This window comes from Odocoileus virginianus, chromosome 1 (assembly GCF_023699985.2).
Source record: "Odocoileus virginianus isolate 20LAN1187 ecotype Illinois chromosome 1, Ovbor_1.2, whole genome shotgun sequence".
NCBI lineage: Eukaryota > Metazoa > Chordata > Mammalia > Artiodactyla > Cervidae > Odocoileus > Odocoileus virginianus.
The window spans coordinates 3,734,867-3,757,322 of NC_069674.1; the positions used below are offsets into that span (position 1 = coordinate 3,734,867).

At 48.5% G+C, this 22,456-nt stretch overlaps 1 protein-coding gene across 2 annotated transcripts in view; it reads right to left on the minus strand.

Moving 5' to 3' along the window:
• DPP6 (dipeptidyl peptidase like 6) overlaps nt 1-22,456 on the minus strand; it is a 1,052,271-nt gene that overhangs the window by 833,806 nt on the left and 196,009 nt on the right. The gene's annotated exons all lie outside the window — the stretch shown is intronic.

The window sequence follows — 22,456 nt, forward strand, 5'->3', positions numbered from 1 at the left end:
TGCTCAAACTCATGTCCATCGAGTTTGTGATGCCATCCAACCATCTCACCCTCTGTAGTCCCCCTGTCCTCCTGCCTTGCTTCCTTAAATCTTTTCTTGGTTGAGGGGTCAATTCGAGGCTGAGAAAGTGGCATTCACCTCTGGGGTGAGGTGGGAGTGCTCCTTTGTGCTGAGAGGGCCCAGAGCCCAGAAGAGAGAGAGACTTGCAGTGCCCTTGCCCGTCTGAAGGAGTGAATGAGCTGGCGTGGAGCTACCGACAGTGACCCGGGGCTGGGGCAGAGAGGAGACCATGATGATGGATGCAGAGTGGTCAGGACCCCTGCTGTCCATCTCAGCAAGGGGTGAGCCAGGCAGGGCTCTGGGTCTGTCCCAGGGAGCCTGGCTGAGGGTCGGGAATGACTCAGGTGGGGCCTGGAAGTCTGTTGAATCCTCCTAGAACTAGTTTTGGAAGGTCTCCAGGCTGAGTGCTAGCTGTACCCCTTCTGTCTTCCAAAGAGGCTGAGCTGGCAGTGGGGGCCCCGGGCTGACGGGTCAGGCTGGGGCTGCTTGAGAGGCCCTCAGATCACATGCCGTGGGCAGGTGGTGGCCGCTGAGGGCACTGGGGCTTCCTCCCAGAGGAAACGGCTTCAGCTGGACACGAGCAAACATGAGCATTGTGGAGAAGTGGCTATAGGTAAAACGAGAAGAAATGTCGTCAGATGACCTCTACTTGGGCCTTTGGCATCCAACAGAGTTCTTGTTGGGAAGTTGCCTGAGGTCTGTCGAACAGAAAACAACACTGGAGGATGGTTTCTCTGGGACGGTGCCGCAGGCAGAAGGCCTCCCGGGCGTTATAAGCGACACCCCTCATTATGGACTGTCACACAGCTGCTTGTCCAGGAAGGATGGGGTCTTCTGCGAGGCTTTCAGAGAGAAGGCCTTTGGGAGGCGTTATGAGCAGATTTCAGGAAGTAGGAAAATTCTGTATTTCCATGTGATGACAGGAAAACATTCCAGAAACTTTAAACTTCAGTTGTTGTCTGCTCCCCCCCAAGCCCCGACTCTGGTCAATGAAGACTTGCTTCAGCCTGTGTCCTCAGTCCACGCGATAACACAGCTCAGAACATGCAATGGGAAACAGCCTGGAATCCGCGTCCTGGCCCGGCTCTGCTTCGGCCCCACAGGCTGTGGACAGCAGGGGTGGACCCACCAAACTGCCCTAGGCTTAAGAGAGGGGAGACCAGGGTGAGTCGTCCGTTCCCCTGCTCCTTCCTCAAGGGGTGGCCTCTTCCATGGCACTGCGGTTTTCTGAATCTCAGGTTTTCATCCTTAAAAAGTGGGGCGATAACTACCTCTTTGGATGGTTGTGATGATGAAAAAACGTCAGTAGTAACACAGTTTTAACACTAAAAAGATTCTTGCGACTTAGATTTCACTGCCTTATGTTATCAGTAGTGGTAGAAACTACACTATATGTTTACTGGATTGTTTCTCCTGGACACACAAGACTACATTTCCCAGAATCCCCTACATCTAGGTGGGCTTCACGCCTGAGTTCTGGCCAATGGAATGTGGACCAAGGATACAGCCATCACCATCAGTCTGGTCATAAACACAACAAAGCTCTATCTTCTGCACACACTCCTGGGAGTGAGTCACTGGGAGACAGGTGACCGTGGAGAAGAGGAAACAGCCTGGACCAATGGGTGGAAAGACCCCAAGACCCTCCTCAAATGGGGGTACAGGAAGCCACCTGCTGGCAGCTAATGGTGCTGTAAGAAATAGATGTTCCCTGTTTAAGCTATTGAGATTTAGGAAGTGTTGGCCAAGGAACAGAACTGTATTATCCTGAGTAAAACGTGAATGAATTATCTGACTGCAGGCACATCTCAGCCTCGGAGAGCTGGGTTTCTCATCTATAAAAGGGCACAGTGACATCTCTCCAATTCTCTCAGGGTTGGCATGAGGGTAAAAACAAGACAATCAGTCAGAAGCTATTATCCTGGGCTGCTCATCTGAGGATTTTTTTTAACTGAGGTGGAACTGATGTGCAATATTGTATAAACTTCAGGTGTACAACAGAGTAATTCACAGCTTTAAAGGTTATATCCTATTCATAGTTATTACCAAATATTGGCTACAATCTATGTGCTGTCCCATATACCCTTGTAGCTTACTTATTTTATACACAGCAGTTTGTACCTGCTAGTTCACTACCCCATCTTGCCCTTCCCCCTTTCCTCTCCCCACTGATAACCGCTAGTTTATTCTCTATATCTGTTTTTTTGTCATAATTTTTTGTTTTTGTTAAATTTTGTTAAAATTTTTTTGTTATAATTGCTAGTTTGCTGTATTTTTTTATATTTCCATATATAGGGGATGTAATACAGTATGTGTCTTTCTCTATCTGATTTATTTCACTAAGCATTATGCCCTCCAAGTCAATCTATGTTGTTTCAAGTGGCAGAATATCTTTCTTTTTTATGGCTGAGTAGTATTCCAGTGTGTGTGTGTGTGTGTGTGTGTGTGTGTGCCACATCTTATTTATCTATTTATATGTGGAAGGACACTTAGGTAGCTTCTATATCTTGGCAACTATACAATACTAAGTTGCATGTATTTTTTTTTAATTAGCATTTTCTTTTTTCTGATATATACCCAGGAGTGGAATGGCTGGGTCATATGGTAGGTTGATTTTTAGTCTTTCTGAGAAATCTCCAAATTGTTTTCCACAGTGGTTTCACCAATTGACATTCCCATGAATGGTGTAGGAGCGTGCCAGTTTCTCCACAGCCTCACCAACGTTTATTATTTGTATCCTTTTTGATGATGGCCATTCTAATAGTGTGAGGTATCTTATCCTAACAGGTGTGGTTTTAGTTTGAATTTACCTTATAATTAATGATGCTGGGCATCTTTGCATAAGCCTGTTGGCCATCTGTATGTGTATATCTTCTTTGGGAAAATGTCTGTTGAGAACTTCTGTACATTTTTAAATTGGGGTGTTTGTTTTTTGACATTGAGTTGTATGAGCTGTTTATATATTTTGGATATTAGCCCCTTATAGGGTCACTTATAGGCCCTTGTCGTTTGCAAATATTTCCCCCATTCAATAGGTTGTCTTTTCAGCTTTTTGATTATTGCCTTTGCTGTGGACAAGTTTTTATGTTTAATTAAGTCCCATTCATTTATTTTTGGTCTTGTTTCCTCTGCGTTAGCAGACAAATCCAAAAAGAAGTGATTTATGTCAAAGAATGTTCTGTCTACATTCTCTTGTAGGAGTTTTATGGTTTCAGGTTGTAAATTCAGGTTTTAATCCATTTTGAGTTTATTTTTTATATGGCACGAGGAAAGTGTTCTAATTTCCATCTTCTGCTGTAGCTGCCCAGTTTCCCCAGCACCACTTATTGAAGGGAATGTCTTTTCTCCATTACAGATTCTTGCCTCATTTATCACAGATTAACTGAGCAAAAATGTATGGGCTTATTTCTGGTCTATGCTGTCCATTGATTTAGGTGTCTGTTTTTGTGCCAGTCCCATACTACAGCTTTGCAGCTGAGAAATTTTTAAAAACACAGACACCCGAGTTTTCCCGGAAGCCCCATCTCTTGGTTGGTACTAATCTCCTGGTTGGTGCCTCAATGTGGACAATTTAAATGCTCCTTGGGCGTCACGGCAGCAAGCGAGCACTGAAAACCAGCATCACACACACGAACCACTCTAAAACGAAAGGCACAAATGGCAAATTCTTACACTCAGAAGTGAGTACAGGATCGCTTTGCAAGAAGACCAAACATTCATCAAGCTGGGCGGAAAGTGAAACGCTGGGGCAAGTGGATACAAGTCACACGGTTTTCCCTCTGAGTCACCACAGCTCACAGCTCCAGCGGGCACCACTCACATCCCCTCTGGGGGGTTCACACGCAACGGTGCTGCACAGGCTGTGCTCCGTGACCCCCGGGATGACCAGACTCTGCTCGGAGCCACTTCCTGAACCTAAAGAGTAGATCGGGAAGCGCTGGACACCTTCGCGGCGGACAGCAGCAGTGAAAGTGAAAGCCCAGGCTGCTTTCAGGAGGGGGGCAGTCACCCGCCTACAGAAGCCAAGCTGCTCTACATCTCAGATGCTGCTGCCGCTGGTCAGGCGCTCAGTCGTGTCGGACCCTTTGTGACCTCCTGACTGCAGCATGCCAGGCCTCCCTGTCCTTTATCATCTCCCGGAGTTGCACCAAGTACCCGGCCACGCCAACCAGGGTAACAAGATCCCCGGCTCTACTGGGGCCGCTGTTAGCAATCACGGCAAAGTGACTGAGGGCATCCATGTGCCAGATACCCCGTGAGGCACCTTCGTGGACTAACTCACTTAATTTTCACCAGAGCCCTACCATGTATGACGTACAAGGCTCAGTTCAGGCCTCTGTTCTCCAGGGAGGGACTGAAGCACAGAGAAGTTCGTGAACCTGGGCACCGTGCCACCAGCTCTAAGTGCTGGAACGGAGGCTTCGGCTCAGGCCACGTGGCTGGAGAGCCTGCCCTCGGGACTGGATTATGTAATCCTTGGCTTTGCTGGTGGGAGAGACCATCACTGGCGGAGCCCTTTTTTGTGACTTCAAACGTGGCTGAATTTAGCACTGGAGCCCACCTGCGGACATTCAGAAAGAAACTGGGAAAGAATCACAGATAATAGAGCCCAGAATAACACCTATGGCTGCCTCCAGCCATTGAAGTCCATCTCCTGCTACAACAAAGGCCATCCTGAGGTCTAGAGAGAAGATAGATTTTGACTCTGGCTTGATAGAATAGAAACCTTGTATCCCAACGTGCTGAGGTCTACCTGGCCTCAAGGGAAAAACACCCGAGGTGGAAGCCCACTGTTGGTTAACGTCTGTCCTCAACAACGTGTGTGTTCTTACAAAGCCAAGGATGGTGCAGACTCTCTGCCCGCTGTGAGCCGCGTTCCCCATCACTGGGCCTCAGTCCCCGACCCCTTGGCACTATCTCCTGGACAGGTCCCCGAGGTCTGGCTTCCTCCAGCCCCGCAGCTGCTCACGCGCCCCCAGGGCCAGCCCCACCCAGGCGCCCAAGCCTCCAGGCCCGCCCACTGCACAGAGGTATGGCGGGGATGGAGGCGGCGGGTGAGCGTGGTGCCCACCCCACGCCGGAGGACGCTTGAGTCAGGAGCCAGCGCCGGCCACATCCCCACGGCTGCAGAGGGAGCTCACTCCTCTTGGAAAACGCACCGCGTGGCTGTTTAGGGTGACGGTCAAGAGGGAGCAGAAGGAAAGCTTCACCACTTTCCCCTCAGGCTCCCCTCCAGGGAAGAGGCAGGGCACATCTCACCCCAAAAGCACCCTGCCTGCAGGTCCGGCCTCCTGGACAACAGCTGCCCCATCTAAGCCCCCAGGCCCACTCTGGCCCCCCTGAACTTTCTCTCCTGTCTTCCATCCTCCTGGCCTCTTTCCAGCACCTCCCAGGTCCCAAACCAAACAACTTCCTATGTTTATGTCCCAGGCAATGAATTTTCACTTTAAAACCATTAGAAATTGGATCTCAGGCTCTGACCACAAGGACCAAGCACCAAACCTTTATCTCCCGTGCCCCTGTGAAACCAGCCAGAGTGAGGTCCCTCTGTGCAGACCCAGGAGCGTGCTGGGGCCCCTGGACAGAGCTGGCCTCCTGCCCTGATGGTCACAGCTGTTCCAGCTGACTCCACAGAGGACAGCAGAATTCCACCAGGATCTAATCAAATGAGGTGTCTCCAAGGGGTGAGAATTGTGATAAAGGACCTCCAAGATGTGATCTGAAAAAGAGGCATGTAATTGCAACCGCTTTGTGGCAACATATACACTTGAAGAATAAGAATTTATATCATGCCTGACAATGCTTTTTGTAGGTCATGAAATCAACCTTTTTTTTTTTTTTCCAGGTCTGATTATAACCCATTTTTGAAAACAGAAAAAGGCAGAAGGAAATTATATCTTTGACATAACAGACCATAAGGACCATTATGTATAATTATAAAAGAAGACAAAGGTGCAGAGAGCCTATATTAAGAGAAATGCCCTGTATTCAGGTATTAGCTCTATGCAGGCATTCATGCTAAGTTGCTTCACTCGTGTCTGACTCTCTGTGACCCCCATGGACTGTAGCCCACCAGGCTCCTCTGTCCATGGGATTCTCCAGACAAGAATACTGGATCGGCTTGCCATTCCCCCCACCAGGGGATCTTCCCAACCCAGGGATTGAACCCACAACTCCTGCATTGCAGATGGGTTCTTTACCCCTAGTGCCACCTGGGAAGCCCATTAGCTCTATATACATATCTAATGAGAAGAAAAATTGCAACATCTTTAAGAGGTAAAAAGTTCTCCAAAGTTCTCCATATAAACTACAGTCACTAATCCTCATGAAGCTGGTGGCAAAATTCCAGATCATCTTATAGAGAAGCTTCAGCTCTGAAGGCAGTCTTTGTGGCTTCAAACTATGCACACAGACATTCTTTAAAACCAATGCAGAGGTTGGAGGACTATTATCTATCCCTGTTTTCTGTGGATCAAAAATGCAGCCATCACCAAAGCCACAGGAAGTGTACAAATTTGTATTTTCTGCCTTCGAACCCAAACCCTGGAAATTCGGCCTAGTGTCTCCAAGGACATGCTACCTTGGGAATACACCTACACTAACATCAGCACCGTCCCTCCTGTTTAATGCTCACCCTGTTTAATGTGGAGATGACGCAGTTCAGACACTGTTCCCGACATGAGCGCAGGGTAAATGTTAGTCCTTTCCTTCTCCCTCTTCAGCTCCAGGAACCAGGATGCAACAGACACCTCTCCTCTGGTAGCAACCTGGTACGTGCAGTTGGTTCATTAATGGATGAAAGAAAAGAAACCCAGGGACCAAAACTCTATACCACTTTAGGAATCTAAAACTCACCGTGTCTACAACAATCGATACTGACCATGAGGGTCAAAGTCAGTCCTGACAATCCACCCACATCCCTCCAACAGCCTCCCTCTTGGCTGTCTGAGAATCTTCAGGGTTTGGAATGGCCGTTCAAGCATCGGTGGGATCTCAAGTGGGAAACTGCACTACTGATCTCGTTTCTCCAGCCCTACTTTACGCATCACCCAGGCACATGTTCCATGGAAGATGGAGCATGCTTCTCTATTCATTGGCCATGAACTTGCTTGAGCAATACAAGGAGCCAGATGCAAGAGTGTATCTGTCTGCTTCCAACCCTCAGAAGACCTTACCTGTGTCTGCCTGTCGTCTTGCCTTTCTACTGTGGCCGTGCAAAGGCCATGACCCCAGTCATGGAGGAAGCAAGAGAAGGAGAAACACTTGGAGCAGGGATGCGTCAGCTAATGGGATAAAGAGGACAGCATAGCATCAGCAGGAGCCGGCCAGCCAAGAAGCTGACGGACAACGAGGCACAGCCAAGATCAGCCAGGCCCTAACACATGATTTTAGCAATTCCATGACCGGTGCATTAAGTCCACTGACTCAGGGGCGCTTAAGTAGCAATATCTCACTGATACACTCAGCACAGTCATCCCCAACAGACCACAGGGTGCTGCGTCAGGAAAGCGCCAGGCAGGCTCAGCTCTTGGAGAATCATGACTGGCTGTGAGTGAGACTAAACTCATGGGACTTTTCTCTTAAAGCTGTCTTCGCTGTTCAAAACTTACAGCCCCAAAGATCCACATAGGTTTAATGGTTTTCTTTCCATCTGGTTATCTGGGACACACACATTAGCTCAGATTTGCAAGCTGCAAGGTGTGCATTTTGCATGCTCTCCATGACCAACAGCCTGAGGGCTCTCCCCGTAGCCCATGCACCCCCAGGAAGACCTTAGCTCTCAGGGAAGAAACAAGCTAAGCAGTTCATGTCAAGTCAGCAGCATCCTCACCTCTCCCTGTGATTACCACCTAACCTTCCAGAGACCTCGAAAATGAACCAAAGCCCTTTTCTCCTTTCTTGAACACCTGTCTTAGAAGTCACACTTAATTCTTGTTCCCCATTTTCCTTTTTGTCCCTTCCCCTCCAAATGTCCCAGCTGACTCTGAACTCGAGGCTCTGAAATGCCACGATGGGAGCTACACTGACCTTTGCAGAAGAGACAGTGACAGACTCAGGCAGAACTGGGATGGAGCAAGGGTCCTCCTCCCTTTGAAAGTCTGCTACCGGATCCCTCAGCACCCCCACCTTCTACTGACACTGGCGCCCTCCCACTCTAAGGCAGAGATGATGACTTGAGACACATGTGGCACCCCTCCTCCACCCATCCATGGCATACGCTCCTCCGGCTCCAAAGGATACATCCCCAGCATCCTTCTGAACACTGATCCCACCAAGGGTAGGACTTCCTTGGTGGGACTTCCTGCTCTGAGTATGACTGTTTACTCAAGCTCCATAACATCCATTTATCTGCTTCTGCCCGTAGGACAGCTAAACTTTATAGCTAAACTGCATTTTTGAACTTAAAGTGTTTTTTTTAACTTCTAAATATAGTTTTTAAAAAAGTGCGTATACCTGCAACATTGAAAACATACACGTGGCAAACAAAATGCAATACAAACATGTAAATGTTAAATACCAAAAAGGAGCACTGACAATAAAGCCCTGGGGGTTCAGAGACACCTGGGGCTCCAGTGGTGACCCCTGCAAAGCTTGTCCAGTACCAAGCTGTTTGAGCTTACGCTGTAATCAACTATGCTGCGGCTTTTTTTAAGGAAATCTTATAGAGTCCCTTCCCTTCTCTTGCTTCATCTTAAAACGTTAATCTAGGATTTTGCCTACTGTGAAAGTCGCTCAGCTGTGTCCGACTCTTTGTGACCCCATGGACTATACAGACCATGGAATTCTCCAAGCCAGAATACTGGAATGGGTAGCCTTTCCCTTCTCCAGGGGATCTTCCCAACCCAGGGATCGAACCCAGGTCTCCTGTATTGTAGGCAGATTCTTTACCAGCTGAGCTACAAGGGAAGCCCATGTAGCTTCCCTTGCCTATTAACGGTCTATAATAATATTTTGAGTGGAGACCAATCTGTAGGAATGTCTAACTCTTATCTTCATTTCCAGAAAGAGAAAGAAGTAGTGTTTAGAAGTGGCGAAGGGGAGAGTTTCCTTGCCTGCCCGCTCACATCTCTCGTAAGCGTCCTATTATTAATCAATGTACTTCTGGCCTATCACTTCGCCTCTCACTGAATTCCTTCTGCGCTGAGATCCAAAAAGCCTGAGCCTCAGTAAGTCCAGACACAAGATATTGAAGCCCCTACCAGGTGGGAGAAGCTATCTGTAACGCTGCCTGTAAGCGTGCAGACTCTAGAGCCGTTGGAATTGGAAGGTTGATGATGCTGACTCTCACTTACCTCACCAACAACCAATCAGGAGAAGGTCCACACGCTGACCACGCCCTCTGTGGACCAGTGCCACAAACCCTTCACTACCCCCTCCAGGTGGGGACGGGATGCAGTTTTGAGGGCATTAGCCCGCTGGGGCTCCCTTTACTTGGCAAAACAATAAAGCTATTCTTTTCTACTTCAACACCAACCCCCCCCAAAAAAAAAGAAGTGGTGAAGGCCTTGGATGTCATCTAGCTCAATGACTGTCAAATACTCAAGTTCAGCATCCCATGGAGCCCTTGGGGACAAAAGAGATGCCTGGGGCTGGCAAAGCAGAAGCTGGGGCTTCAGACCTCTGTCTGCACCTCCAGTGGCCAGAGCCGACCCCCCGGGACTCTATACACTGTACATCCTCAAAGGTCTTGTTTGAAGAAAGGGTTTACTAACTGAACATCACCCGGCCCCATCCCCTGCACAGAGTTTCAGCAAGGTGTAGTTATGACTACAAATGATGGATTTCAGGTTAACAAAGACCTTGAGCCCCACGCTGTGTGAGGAAATACCTCCAAACAGGGTCATATGTGTTCTTACCATCTGGACAGCCTGGGGTCTCTAAGATGCACCGGGGCATGGCTTCAGAGCTCCCACGATGATTTATGTGTAGGACACCTGACACTAGACTGTGACTCAGGGCTGGGCTGGTCTTTGAGGAAGTGTGGGAGGGGAGAGGAAGGCAGGGCTGGAAGAAGGAGGGCTGGGATCTCAGGTGTCCCATGAAGACCATGGTGGCCAACAAGTGGCCTTCAGGACAGCTGCCCCATTCCCTGTAACCCCGTTGTCTGCTCCTTTCTACGCATCTCTTCACCCCAGGACTGGACCTGACACTGCAGGCAGCATGAACAGAGGATAGTTGCAGGGGTCAGGGCCTGGGCTCCCAGCGGGACAGCTGGTCCAGCAGTCGCGTGACCTGTGACAAGTCACTCTGGCTCCCTTCTCTGCAAATGAGATGGCTCACAGCCTGGCTTGCCCTGAATCAATTAAAACACATGGAAGATTGTAAGCGCCCCGAATATGCGAATTCTGAACATTTTTCTTTGGTTCCAAACCCTTCTTTTTAAAAATGAAAACACTGAAGCCAAAACAGCTTCCCAAGGTCAGGAGCCTCAGCTCTTCTGATGGAAAGACCAGAACTTTGGCACCCAGTCTTCCTGGTACAACGCCAGGTCCCAGGCCCCGGGCTTGCAGGAAGAGCATCCTTTCCCTGCTGGAGAGCACAGAGGCCCACGGTAGGGCTGTCAGCCAGAACATCTCCGCAGGAACCATGCCAAGTCAGGGACGCAGGCGCCTTCAATCAGGACCTAAGTCCTCCTCCCACCAGCAGACAAGGAACCAAAGCCCCTTGAGATGCCTATGATTCACCACCAGCACAAAGCTAATGAGAAACCAGAACTCCATCTACTTTCTGGTACCTGTGCCAAGTTTTATGGTCTTTGGGGAAATCATATCCAGCACCTTGATGTGAAGCAAAAATCAAAATATTTAGTGCCAGTGAAACAAGGTTCTTTAGTAATTTTCCCCACTGGCTCTGACAATCCTAAAATATATTTGTGGTCAAAGGAAACATTATCATGCCTAGAACTTACTCACATCCCCATCCATTTAAGTCATAAATGCTAAATGCATACGCACTGTAAACATTACACAGCAAAGCTATTTAGATTTATTTCCCGGACTCTCTGAATATAAATTTTCCACCTTTGAGGAGTTTCGTTATGAATGCCATTTAATCTTGTTTCTCGAGCCAAACTGAAATTACAGAATGATGTGAGGTAGGCTAGACACTAACTATGAAAATGGTTATTTTGAGGAGCTGACTGCCCTTGATCGTGCCTGTTTCCATCACAGGGAGCACGGTGAACATACAGGAAAGTCAGCTCAAAGAATCAACAGGTTTAGTCAGTGCTCCCCGGACTCAGAGAAGCAGGAGTCAGGGAGCACCCACGAGCCAGCGAGGTTTTGAGCATTTGGTGCAGAAGGCAGAGTGAATGGATGAGAAACTAGAAACTGGAAGAGTTAGCATTATCCTCTCTGTATGTTTTCTGTACAGGCAAGGGTGAAGGCAAGGGTTAATTATAGCTAAAAGCTGTGCACTCAGCAAGGTCAGCCCAAAGTAAGGAGCCCCAAGACTCCCCTTGTGATCCCGAAGTGTTGATACAGCCGGAAAAGGTAACGGCACCGGCGAACCATGCAGCTCAGACTCTGAGAACACCTGACTCACGGTGCCTGGCTCTCCTAGTGGAGGGCTGGGCTGCTCACGCCATGTCTGGAGGCCACTATGGCTTCCCACCATAGCTCCCAGGTGGCGCCTGGGATGGATAGGCAACCCACTGAAGTATCATTGCCTGGAGAACCCCATGGACAGAGGAGCCTCACAGGCTACAGTCCACGGGGTCGCAAAGAGTTGGACACGACTGAAGCGACTTCGCACGCATGCACCGTAACTCAGCCAGGGCGTCATGGAGATGGAAATGGTCATCAGCCATGTTTAGTGAACTAGGAGTCCCACAAGACTGCCTTGGCTCCCCCTCCACCGGCTGCCTACAGTTTCTAAGTTAATGAACAAAAGAGAACTTTCATCAATGTAGAGGCATGACTCCCTGTCCATCTGTTCAAAAATATCTACCGTGCACTATAAAATCTGGGGCCCAATGGAAAGCTAGGTCTTCTTGGAGCAAACAGCCTCAGAAAAAGGACGCACAATTCTACAAACACCAAGTGTTATGAAAGGTTTAATAGGAAAATGAAAGTCAGTGGGGACATTTAACTAACAGGAAAGTGAGCTCAAGAGTGTCTTTAAAACCACGAATACTACTACTAAGACGAACGTAATCACTTCTTTTCTCACGGCAAGTGAGTGAGTTTATTAGTTGATTTTCTACAATGTCCTCTCAGGTTCACGACCACACTCCCTCTGACATTCTCCAGGATTATTAATAAGGTTGTAGAAGCAGACACTCCAGCATTTCAAGTCTCCGTACCAGGGCATTAATTGCATTGAAGGATTTGGAATGATATTTCCCCTCACATAGGTTTTTAACAGCCCAAGGATAGACTACAGATCCAATGGTCCAATTTAATAAAATAATAAAATAATTTAATAAAATAATAACTATGGTTGCTGAGAACTTAGAGCAAATATTTACTATGGCATTGCATTCTCATAGTATGAAATCAAATATAGAATATTTGATCAAATGTTCAGGAACTTATCTTTCAACGACTTTCTTACCCACATTGTTGAACGTTTTGGCAGATTCTCTGCACAGTCCCCGTTTGACATTTTCTCTCTCTTTTTTCTCCTCCTAACAAGAGATGTGTCTTTGTGAAGCTGAAATGGGACCTGTAACCTTTTCATGGTCTCACTTTGCTAAAGTGTAAAATGAAGGATGCTAGATTAGATGATGCTGATGGTCCTTCCAGCCCTCACATCCGTCCTGTGCTGGGGGCAGGAGAGAACTCCGCTGGACTTGACAAAGGACACTGCTACCTTCCCTGGGGTACCTGTGTGCCTGTGCCCCGCCCCGCCCCCACTCAGTTCTCTCACATCCCTTTATCAGAAAAATGTTCCATGACCTTTCTTTCTGAACTAGAGTCTTTCCCATCACTCCCTGTTCCGTCTTTATTTTTCTCCTTAGCGCTTGTCACTACTTGACAAGTGTTTCCTTCATTTTGTGCTCTTTAATTCAAATGTAAGTGGCCTGGACATGGAACATCGCCTTATTAGTACTCAGGAGCATCCCAGCCCCTAAGCACCGCTGTGTGTTGTGGGTGGCCAGGAGCCCTTGTTGAAGGTTTGATAAATGCATCTGCCTGATCTGACCGTCAGCTGACTTAATTTTTGTAGCACCTAAAATAAGGAAAATTCTGTATTCAGATAAGCATGATTAGCTCATTTGAATATAAAATAGACATGTGAGAGAATGTGTGTGTGTGTGCATTCATACTAAGAGAGCATAAGACAGCCTCTGTTTTAGGAGGGAAGGCAGGGAACATGGAAACAAGACTTCAGTGATGGCCCGGTGAATGCCCAGCTAAGAGCAATAATGTACACAGTTAACATGCATTGAATGAAACTGACGTGAACAGGGCATGTCATGCACTCACCCACCAGATAAACAGAGATTACAGGAAATGGGTACTTAAATGTAGGAATACTAACAAGGTTCCCAGCGTGATCTCGGCCCTGAGGAGTTTGGGTCAGCATATCTGGGGCTGACAGCTGGGCAGGAAAGCCAGAGAGCGGGCAGCAACCTCAAATCCAGCCTGGTGGGGATGGGGGCAAAGTGAAGGTGACTCTGCAGAGTGGGAGTCTGCATTACCCCACAGCCGCTCCCTCCCACGGCAAGGCTTCCCTCCAGTTCATCCAGGAGAGGAAGCCACGATTCCCATCGCGAGACCTGCTGGACGTCACTGCCCGTGGATTGCAGTGTAATATACAAAGATGTAACGACTCGGGCATGCTGAAGCAATCACTGGAGTAGCTGAAAACACAGCTTGGTGGGATTACAGGCATGAAAGAGAGAAAGAAAGTGTGCGTCACTCATTCGTGCCCGACAGTGACCTCATGGACTGTAGCCCGCCAGGCTCCTCTGTCCGTAGAATTCTCCAGGCAAGAACACTGGAGAGGGTTGCCATTCCCTCCTCCAGGGGATCTTCCCAACCCAGGGATCAAACCCAGGTCTCCTGCATGGCAAGCGGATTCTTTTCCATCTGAGCCACCTGGGAAGCCCCATGGCAGTGAGAGAGAGAGAGAAAGAGATGCATAAACATCTTTAATTCAAAGGGAACACTGCCTCTCCCAAAATTACCTTGTCATTTACTTCTGGGACTCTGCCGTGGTTGAGGGCAAGTCTGATCTGCAGGTAACTGCAGAGGGGGCTCAACATTTATGAAATATAGGCAGACACAATCAGTTTCCTGACTTTTAGAACACTTTTTTTTTTTTTTTTTCTTGAATCCTCCGTTCTGAGTATATGTTTTACTTATTATTTTGGGCATCAAGCAGCTTTTTTATTTTTTTCAGACATTATCCATTGGGGAGATTTAAAAAACTTGAAAACTTCAAAGTTATTCAAAAGGCTCGAAAAGAAATTACCCAAGACGACTACCATGGTAATGAGTTTGCAAGGAAAACACACACTCTAGTGTGTATTTTTCTGTTCTGTGTATTTATCTGTATTTTGCCCTACAGATAATTTACAATATATTGTAGTTGTAAAACACTGATACATGAGATGATGGGCTTATTTCATTTAAACCTAAGTGGTTGATACCAAATGCTGGGGGGCAGAGGACGGCTATGTCTGTTCGGACCGAGATGGCCAGAGCTTTTCCCTAGAAAAACACTGTGAGATTAAGCCTTAGAGGATGAGTGAGAATGGTCATGTTTTCTCTACCTCTATGTCTTTTTTAAGACAGAAAGAATTACTTAGCTAATGGAAATATTTTAAAATAATAATTTAAAAAAATCCAATCACAAGGGTGCGGTGGAAGGGAGGCTCCATAGGGAGAGGATATACGTGTATGTGTAGCTGGTTCACTCTGTTGAATAGCAGAAGCGAACACAACATTGTAAAGCAATTATCTTACAATTAAAAAAAAAATCTCAAATCCAGTCACAGAACACTATTTTTTTCATCTTGCACAATTTATTTTCTCAAACTGAATGAAATGAATAGACACTTGTTACTATTCAGTCTGACTTCTTTTTTCTATCTTATGCTACATGGTTGAATCCAGAGCATCTCTTGGGCCCTGGTCCACGGCCGTCAGCGCTACCCCGGGCCCGTGCTGTGTGTTGTCAGAGGCAACAAAACCAAGGGCGAGGACTTCCCAGGTGGTGCGGGGGCTAAGACTCTCCGCTCCCAAAGCAGGACACCCGGGGTTCAATCCCTGGTCAGGGAACTAGATCCTACATAGTGCAACTAGGAGTCCGCACGTCACAACCGAAGACCCTGCATGCCACAACTAAGACCCAGCTCAGCCAATAAATAAAAATAGATTAAACACTTTTTAAGAAAACAAAAGGCCTACCATGAGCCAGGAAACAAACTAGACACAATCCCAGCCCTCGAGGAATATCACCTACTTAGACACATAGGCGTGGAGGTGTCGGTCAAAGCTCCTTCTGACTGTTAAGTAAATGGGGTGTCTCATGAAGGCTACAGAGACTTGAAAGGATGATGATCAAGAAGGCTTCTTGGAGGAAACTGCTTCATCTGGATCTCGAAGGTAAGCAGGACTACACCTTCCATCTGGGGATTTAACTCTTCTTAGAAGTACCTTTTCTGATCACACTGAACTGCCAATAGATGCTGACAGCACATTCTAAGGACGGCTGCGTGGAATTGCTTTTTGAAAGAAGAAAAACAACAATCCAGCTGCTGCTGTTTGGCCACTCAGTCGTGTGTGATCCAGCACGTATTCCACTGCATCCCGATGCCACATTGCATCTGCCTTTGTTCTGTCTGAAAAGAAGGCTGGAGAGAGCTCGGCCTGGGGTCTCGCTAGCCAGAGATGCCTGGCAAGTGGCTGGTTGACCCAGGTGAGCTCTGTGGAAACCCTGCACCTGCTCCCCGACCCTGGTCTCGGCCGCAAGGAGGCTGAGCGCCCCACCTGAGCCGTAAGTCCAGCAACTGGCCTGAAACGGATGAGTGCCCTCTGATTCCTGTGTTCCCTTTGGGTGCGTTCCTGCCATTATTTCCTTACAGATTTGGAGGACACTGTATGTTTGAAGCTTCTGAAACATCTCACATGGAAAAGGCAGCTTCAAATCAAACAGAGATCTCAAGCTGGATCACATTTCACCAGAAGGATGTCAGACACCTGCTCAGAGCAAAATAAAAGGCTGGAAGCATCTTCTAAAAACAGGTAACTGGAACTTCTCTGCAGGCGTGATTTGTGAGCAGGATGATTTTATTTTGTCATAGGTACTACAAGAATTTAAACTTAATTCATTGTTGTTTAATCAGTAAGCCTTAACTGGCTCTTTGTGACCCCATGAACTGCAGCCCACCAGGCTCCTCTCTCCATGGGATTTCCCAGGCAAGAATACTGAAGTGGGTTGCCATTTCATCCTCTAGGGGATCTTCCCGACCCAGGGATCAAACCCACATCTCCTGCACTGTCAGGAAGATTCTCTACCACTGAGCCACCAGGGAAGCCCAAACTTAATTCATATCTGATGTCAATATGAGTTTTGACTTGTATTTCAGTTAGGAAAAAAATTACTTCCTAACAAGAAACTAGAATTTTAGGAAAGAGCTTTTAATGAAAAGAAAAGAAAAGAAAAAACACCAGAAAATGAGTTTATGAGCAATTTCTAACAGATGTTTGGAAATCATTAAAGATGCAGCCAAATCACTGAAGCTCTGTTTCAAAATCTAAATCTACCATCATTCTTCATCAGATGGATGGTGCTCTCTGGATTCCAGTGAACAGGGCACAACAGTTATTTCAGATATACCTAAAATAGCTAACGGTTTAAAAAGCAGCCCCGAGAGAACCTCCAGATGCAAACTAGCATATACAGCTTAGATAAATAACAAAGTCCTATTGTACAGCACAAGGGACTATACTCACCATCCTCTGATTAAAAAATAATGGAAGCGAATATGAAAAAGACCCCGATGCTGGGAAAGGTTGAGGGCAGGAGGAGAAGGGGGCGGCAGAGGATGAGATGGTGAGACAGCATGACCAACTCAGTGAACATGAGTCTGAGCAGACTCCAGCAGATAGTGAAGGACAGAGGAGCCTGGCGGGCTGCAGTCCATGGGGTCGCCAAGAGTCGGATACAACTTAGCGACTAAGCAACAAAATCACTTTCCTATATAGCAGAAATTAACACAACACTGTAAATCAACCATACTTCAAAAATGGAAAATTTTAAACAAGAGGCCCCTGAAAGAAACATGGTATCGCCCTTAGCCAGCAGCTGCGAGAAGTCGCATGTAGCCCCTTAACAAAGATCGGTTGCCATCTGGGGCCTCGAGGTGCTTCCCTGAGTCCAGGCAGAGCATGTGTTGTTGACTGTAGTCTATCTTTCAGTCCGGTTTAGAACCTGCCCCAGATAAAGCTTGGGGAAATACAAAATGATCAGTCCTGTTGAAGCAAGGGTAGAAGAATACGATAGATGAACAAGGTTATTGAGGAGACCTGACTCTGGGTCCAGAACTCACACACACAGTTTTTTCCAGCCTCAGATGTCCCATCACCTGTCCATGCATGAGGAAGAAGGGAGGTGTTGGGAGTGTGGTGGGGACTGGAGAAGAGGACAGTGTGCACACATACACGCTTCAAAGTTACAAGCTCCTGTTTGAACAGTAACCAGCTGTGGTTTGCTGTGATGCGCTGCTCAGGTTGATTCATCATAAAAGATGCTTTAGTCAGGAATAGAGCTGGAAGAATCTTGGAGCAGGATTTCCTAAGGTACCCTGGGCTCTGGGCAGACAACTCCTGCACAAGACTTCTCATCCAAGAGAAGTCAAGTTTAAAGCAACACCGCTGTCAGGCTTGAAGAAGTCAGACAGACAGCCTAAACGTGCGTTTTGAAGACGACAGGCTCAGCGCTGGTGCTGGATCCATTGTTCCAGCAAACATTCGCTCGTCCATTCACTGAATCAACATTTTTGAAGCGCCTACCTTATATACATGCATGAAATGAAACAGAGAAAGAAAACAGGGAAGGAAAGGCAGGGAGGGTCTGATGCTGGCGCCCCAGGGCTGGGAGGTTAAAAAGAATTTCCGGAACGCGTCGGGGTGGAGTCGGCGTGTCCCACACAGACTGCTGTCCGATGGCCACGGAGTATCCCAGTGGGGCCGTGTCCCTTGGGCACTGAATAAGCTCAGAGGCTTGGGAGAAACAGGGATGTAAAGACAGGTGCAGACAGAGCCCAGAAGCTATAAGTAAGTGTGAAGCAGTTTAACCAGGAAAGAAGGCTCTGGCTACGGAAAACCAAATCTCCTTTAAAAAAAAGAAAAAAGACAACATTTATTTCAATTGTGAATACGTAATTTTTCTTAGAGTAGGTACTAGAAACTTACAGAGGGATTTCTGTAGTTTTCCTTGAATGTCTACTTTCCTCTAAAAATGTAAACTACTGAATTCAGGAAAACTCAAGTAGGAGCGTGAAGGTTTCCACCCTATTTTCCATTTTAGGAGAGAAAATGACACGAGAAAGATCACTGCAAAATAAGCACAGATGCATTACAGCGTTTGATTCCCAAATGGAAGAGGCAGATAAGAGTGATCCCAGTGCCTCCTCAGAGAGCGGCGAGTTCAATCCTTCCCCCTCAAATCCACATGAGCTCTTTTCTCCACCTGCCGCCCCCCACCCCACCCTGCCCACCTGCTTTGGGTGCTGAGACAGTCGCCTGCCCACAGGCTGGCAGCAGGCTTCTCTTCTAAACACCGTGGTCTGCAAGGGCCCTCATTCTTCCCCAGAGCCCCAGGAGCCCTTCTTCTCACTGTAAGGACACACGCTTTGTGGGTTTTGCATCCTGACATGTTGCACCCCAAAACATTCTCAGCATTTAACAATCCAGCTGCTGCTGCGTTCAGCCATGCAGTCGTGTCCAGCTTTTCTGCAACTGCCAGGCTCCTCTGTCCATAGCGTTTCCCAGGCAAGAATACTAGAGTGGGTTGTCATTCCTTCCTCCAGGGGATCTTAACCAAACCAGGGATCGAACCCTGGCCTACTGTTTACAGGCAGATCCTTTCTGCTGAGCCACATGGGAAGCCATTTAAGAACCCAGAGGGAACAGAAAATTGGAATCCACCTTCAGCAAACAATGGAAATATCCTAAAATGGGATCCAGATACTACGTTTCCAAAGCTCAATAAACTCTGAAGTCTTCCCTTCTTCTTCTTTGCTTCAGTGAGCTTTATCATGGGTTATGAAAGAAATGGTAATTACGTGAGATGATGGAGGCCTTGATCAACCCTACTGTGGCAATCACTTAGCAACACACAACTGTTTCTCTCATCATCACATCATACACCTTAAACTTACATACGTTATATGTCAATTATATCTCAATAAAGATGTGGAAAGAAAGGAAATAAAGGTTTCTCCTCAAAAATACATTTTAAAAAATTATGGTTCAAATGTGGGCATGTTGCCCACTCTTCTCTGAGGCTCTGACCCTGTAATTCCAAGACAAAACCCAGAGACAGTCACTGGATCCCACCCGTGATCCAAGCCAAGGATCCGAGAATGCCATCATCTACAGAAACGCGAATTCCCCTGTCTTTGCCCTCGCGCGGAATTATGCAGCCTGTTCTTGAAAGTCATCCCACGTCCCCCAAGCGATAACAATTGGTACTAAAGGCCATAAACCTCCCTCAAATGATACCAGTCCGAAGCCTCCCCCTCCAGCCTCACACCGAAAGCCTCCCTCATTTCCAACTGCGTGTTGGAGGTGACTGCAGTCTCTAGGCAAAGGGAAAGAAGAAAAAGAAATGTCCTTTTCAGAATGTAAACTGCTCTCCTCTCAGCTCTGGTGACTTCTCTGGGAAGAATACCTTGGAGGTACCGGGGTCGCCCATGCAAGTCAGGGGCGAGACTCTGGGGCTGGTGCCTCAAGCTGCATGCTGGCCGGGCTGTCGGGAGGGCGTGGTCAGAGGCGTGGCGGCCCCTCTGTGGGTGGGGTCGTTGTGGGCGGGGTCATCTGAGACCAGAGCCCGGGGCACCGGAGGGGCCCAGCCCTGAGCCCCGCCCTCCTGGACCTCTCCTCCTGGCCCTCCTCCCACGCCCCGGGCAAGGTGAAGGCCCTGCTGACCGGCCGCTGCTCCGGGAGAGGGGGGCCCGGCCAGGAGCTCCTCCATCACAGCGCCTCTGGCTCCCATCTGGACACACACACACACACATACGCGCGCGCGCGCGCGCACGCTTTCACATTTAACACGTATTCACCCACTTATAAACACACTTTTACACCCACACACACCCACGCACACACCCACATACAGACCCACACCCACACACACCCACTCACCCATGCACACAGACCCACACCCACTCACACACCCACGCACAGAGACCCACACCCACTCACACCCACATGCACACACGTACACCCACGCACACAAACCCACACCCACTCACACCCATTCACACACCCAGGCACACAGACCCAAACCCACTCACACACCCACGCACACAGATCCACACCCATTCACACACCCACACTCACCCACATGCACACTTAAACCCACATAAACCCACATGCACACTTAAACCCACATAAACCCACATGCACACTTAAACCCACATAAACCCACACAGCACTGCACCCCGAGGACCTTGTCCTCACCCCTCGCTCGCTGCGATCTCTCAGAAGAGAACAGGAGGGTTTATGTCAGGAAACACACACCGGTTCCCCCACCAGGATGAAACGCTGATCTGGTTTCTGTGCGAAGAAAGCCCTGTTTAATGACTGAGTAATCCATCTCCCACCACCCTCCGCCGCCGCCTCCTCCACGCATCACGCTCACCACACCTTTCGCTGACTCCTCAGCTTTTATGTCCTGGGAAAGCAATGCAATCTCCATAGTAATTTGGACTTCACAGAAACTGCGTTTCCGGGACTCATTTATTCCCCCGACTTACTGCTGGGATCTCTGTAATTCCTCATTCCTCATTTCTCTGATTTTCTACATGCATTAAGAAGCACATCCACTCCCAGGCGCTGGGGCCCATTCCTACCACGCAAGTGGCCAGACCTGGGCTCCCAGCTCCTATCTGCAGGGCCACCCTGGGTCCCCCAGGAGGGCATGCCTTATGCCCTCCTGGCCTGCCGGGGGGCCTGGAAAGGTCGCCTTCCCTGACCCCCCGCTTGTTTCCTCAGCAGTCAGGGTGACATTCAAGTTTGCAGAAAGGGTGGGTGAGAGCAGAACTCGGGAGACAAGGGAAAGTGTCAGCCTCCACCCTCCATCCCAACGAAGAAAGGTAACTGTGCGTCTCCTCCCAGTCAAGCACACACGCGCGCAGCCGCAGATGCGCCCCTTACCAGCGCGCCGGGGAGACCAGAGGACACAGTGGTGTCCACCTTCTGATGGGCTGCGATCAGGAGGGACATGCTGGCCATGCCCGTCCGCTCAGCACACTGGCGTCCAGACCCCAGGGGCGGCTCCAACGTGCCCACTCCAGCGCTGTCAGTCCTCCTGGCTGGCGCGCAGAGCAGAAGCCGCCAGCTTCTTGTCATCCTCAGGCTGATCCATCACCTTCCATGCCCGCCCTCCCTCCTCCATGAAGAAAAAGAGAGAAGGAGGGCAAACCACCTACCCAAGACGAAATTCACTGAGAAAGTCCCACCCTTGCTGTCTCGGATTCTCCGGACACCCAGGGTCCTGAGAAAAGATGCTGAGCAGGTCTCCAAGTGCCCTGGCATCGGTTTTCAGGGTTCGGGTCCCCGTTCCCCGACTGAGCTCCCAATGACATCCTGGCTCTCCTTGCCTCTGTTTCCCTCCAAGCTTATCCCTCGGACCAGTTCCATTCTGGCCGGTGACACAGCACCAACCCCCCCTCACCTGGACGCTGCTGCCTGGGTGCTTGTCAATTACGCCCGCTTAGTGAATTACACCTCAGAAAGAGGTCCCCCAGGTCTGAAGGAGGACACCGTTTTATTTATGCTGCACTTACACACCTGCATATTGGACTCTATATTTAAATCAGACAACAAATCAATGGTACCAAGAGGAGGCAGGTGAAAAAAGTCCTGCCTGTCGTCCCTGCAGGCAGAGAGCCTCAGGACTCACTGCCAGCCTTTTGTTGACAACTCACCCTTGGAAGGAAGGTCAGTGCTCAGAATCACTCCACCCAGCCACTGCTCCTGGACCAAACTCACCCCAAGTGTTCTGGGGTCCAGAGATGAAGCTTTCAAGTCTAGCTGGAGATGGAAGGTGACTGACATTTAGTTTAGTTGTCTAAGAGGAAAAAAAATGGTCTGGCTTCATTCCTTTTCGTGTCTGCTAATTCTAGGTGTTATCACCAAGAAGATGCTTCTCTGCTTTCTGGATGGGGCATCTTCTTCACCTCCTTCCCCACTAGGGGCAATAAGCTCCTAGGAAG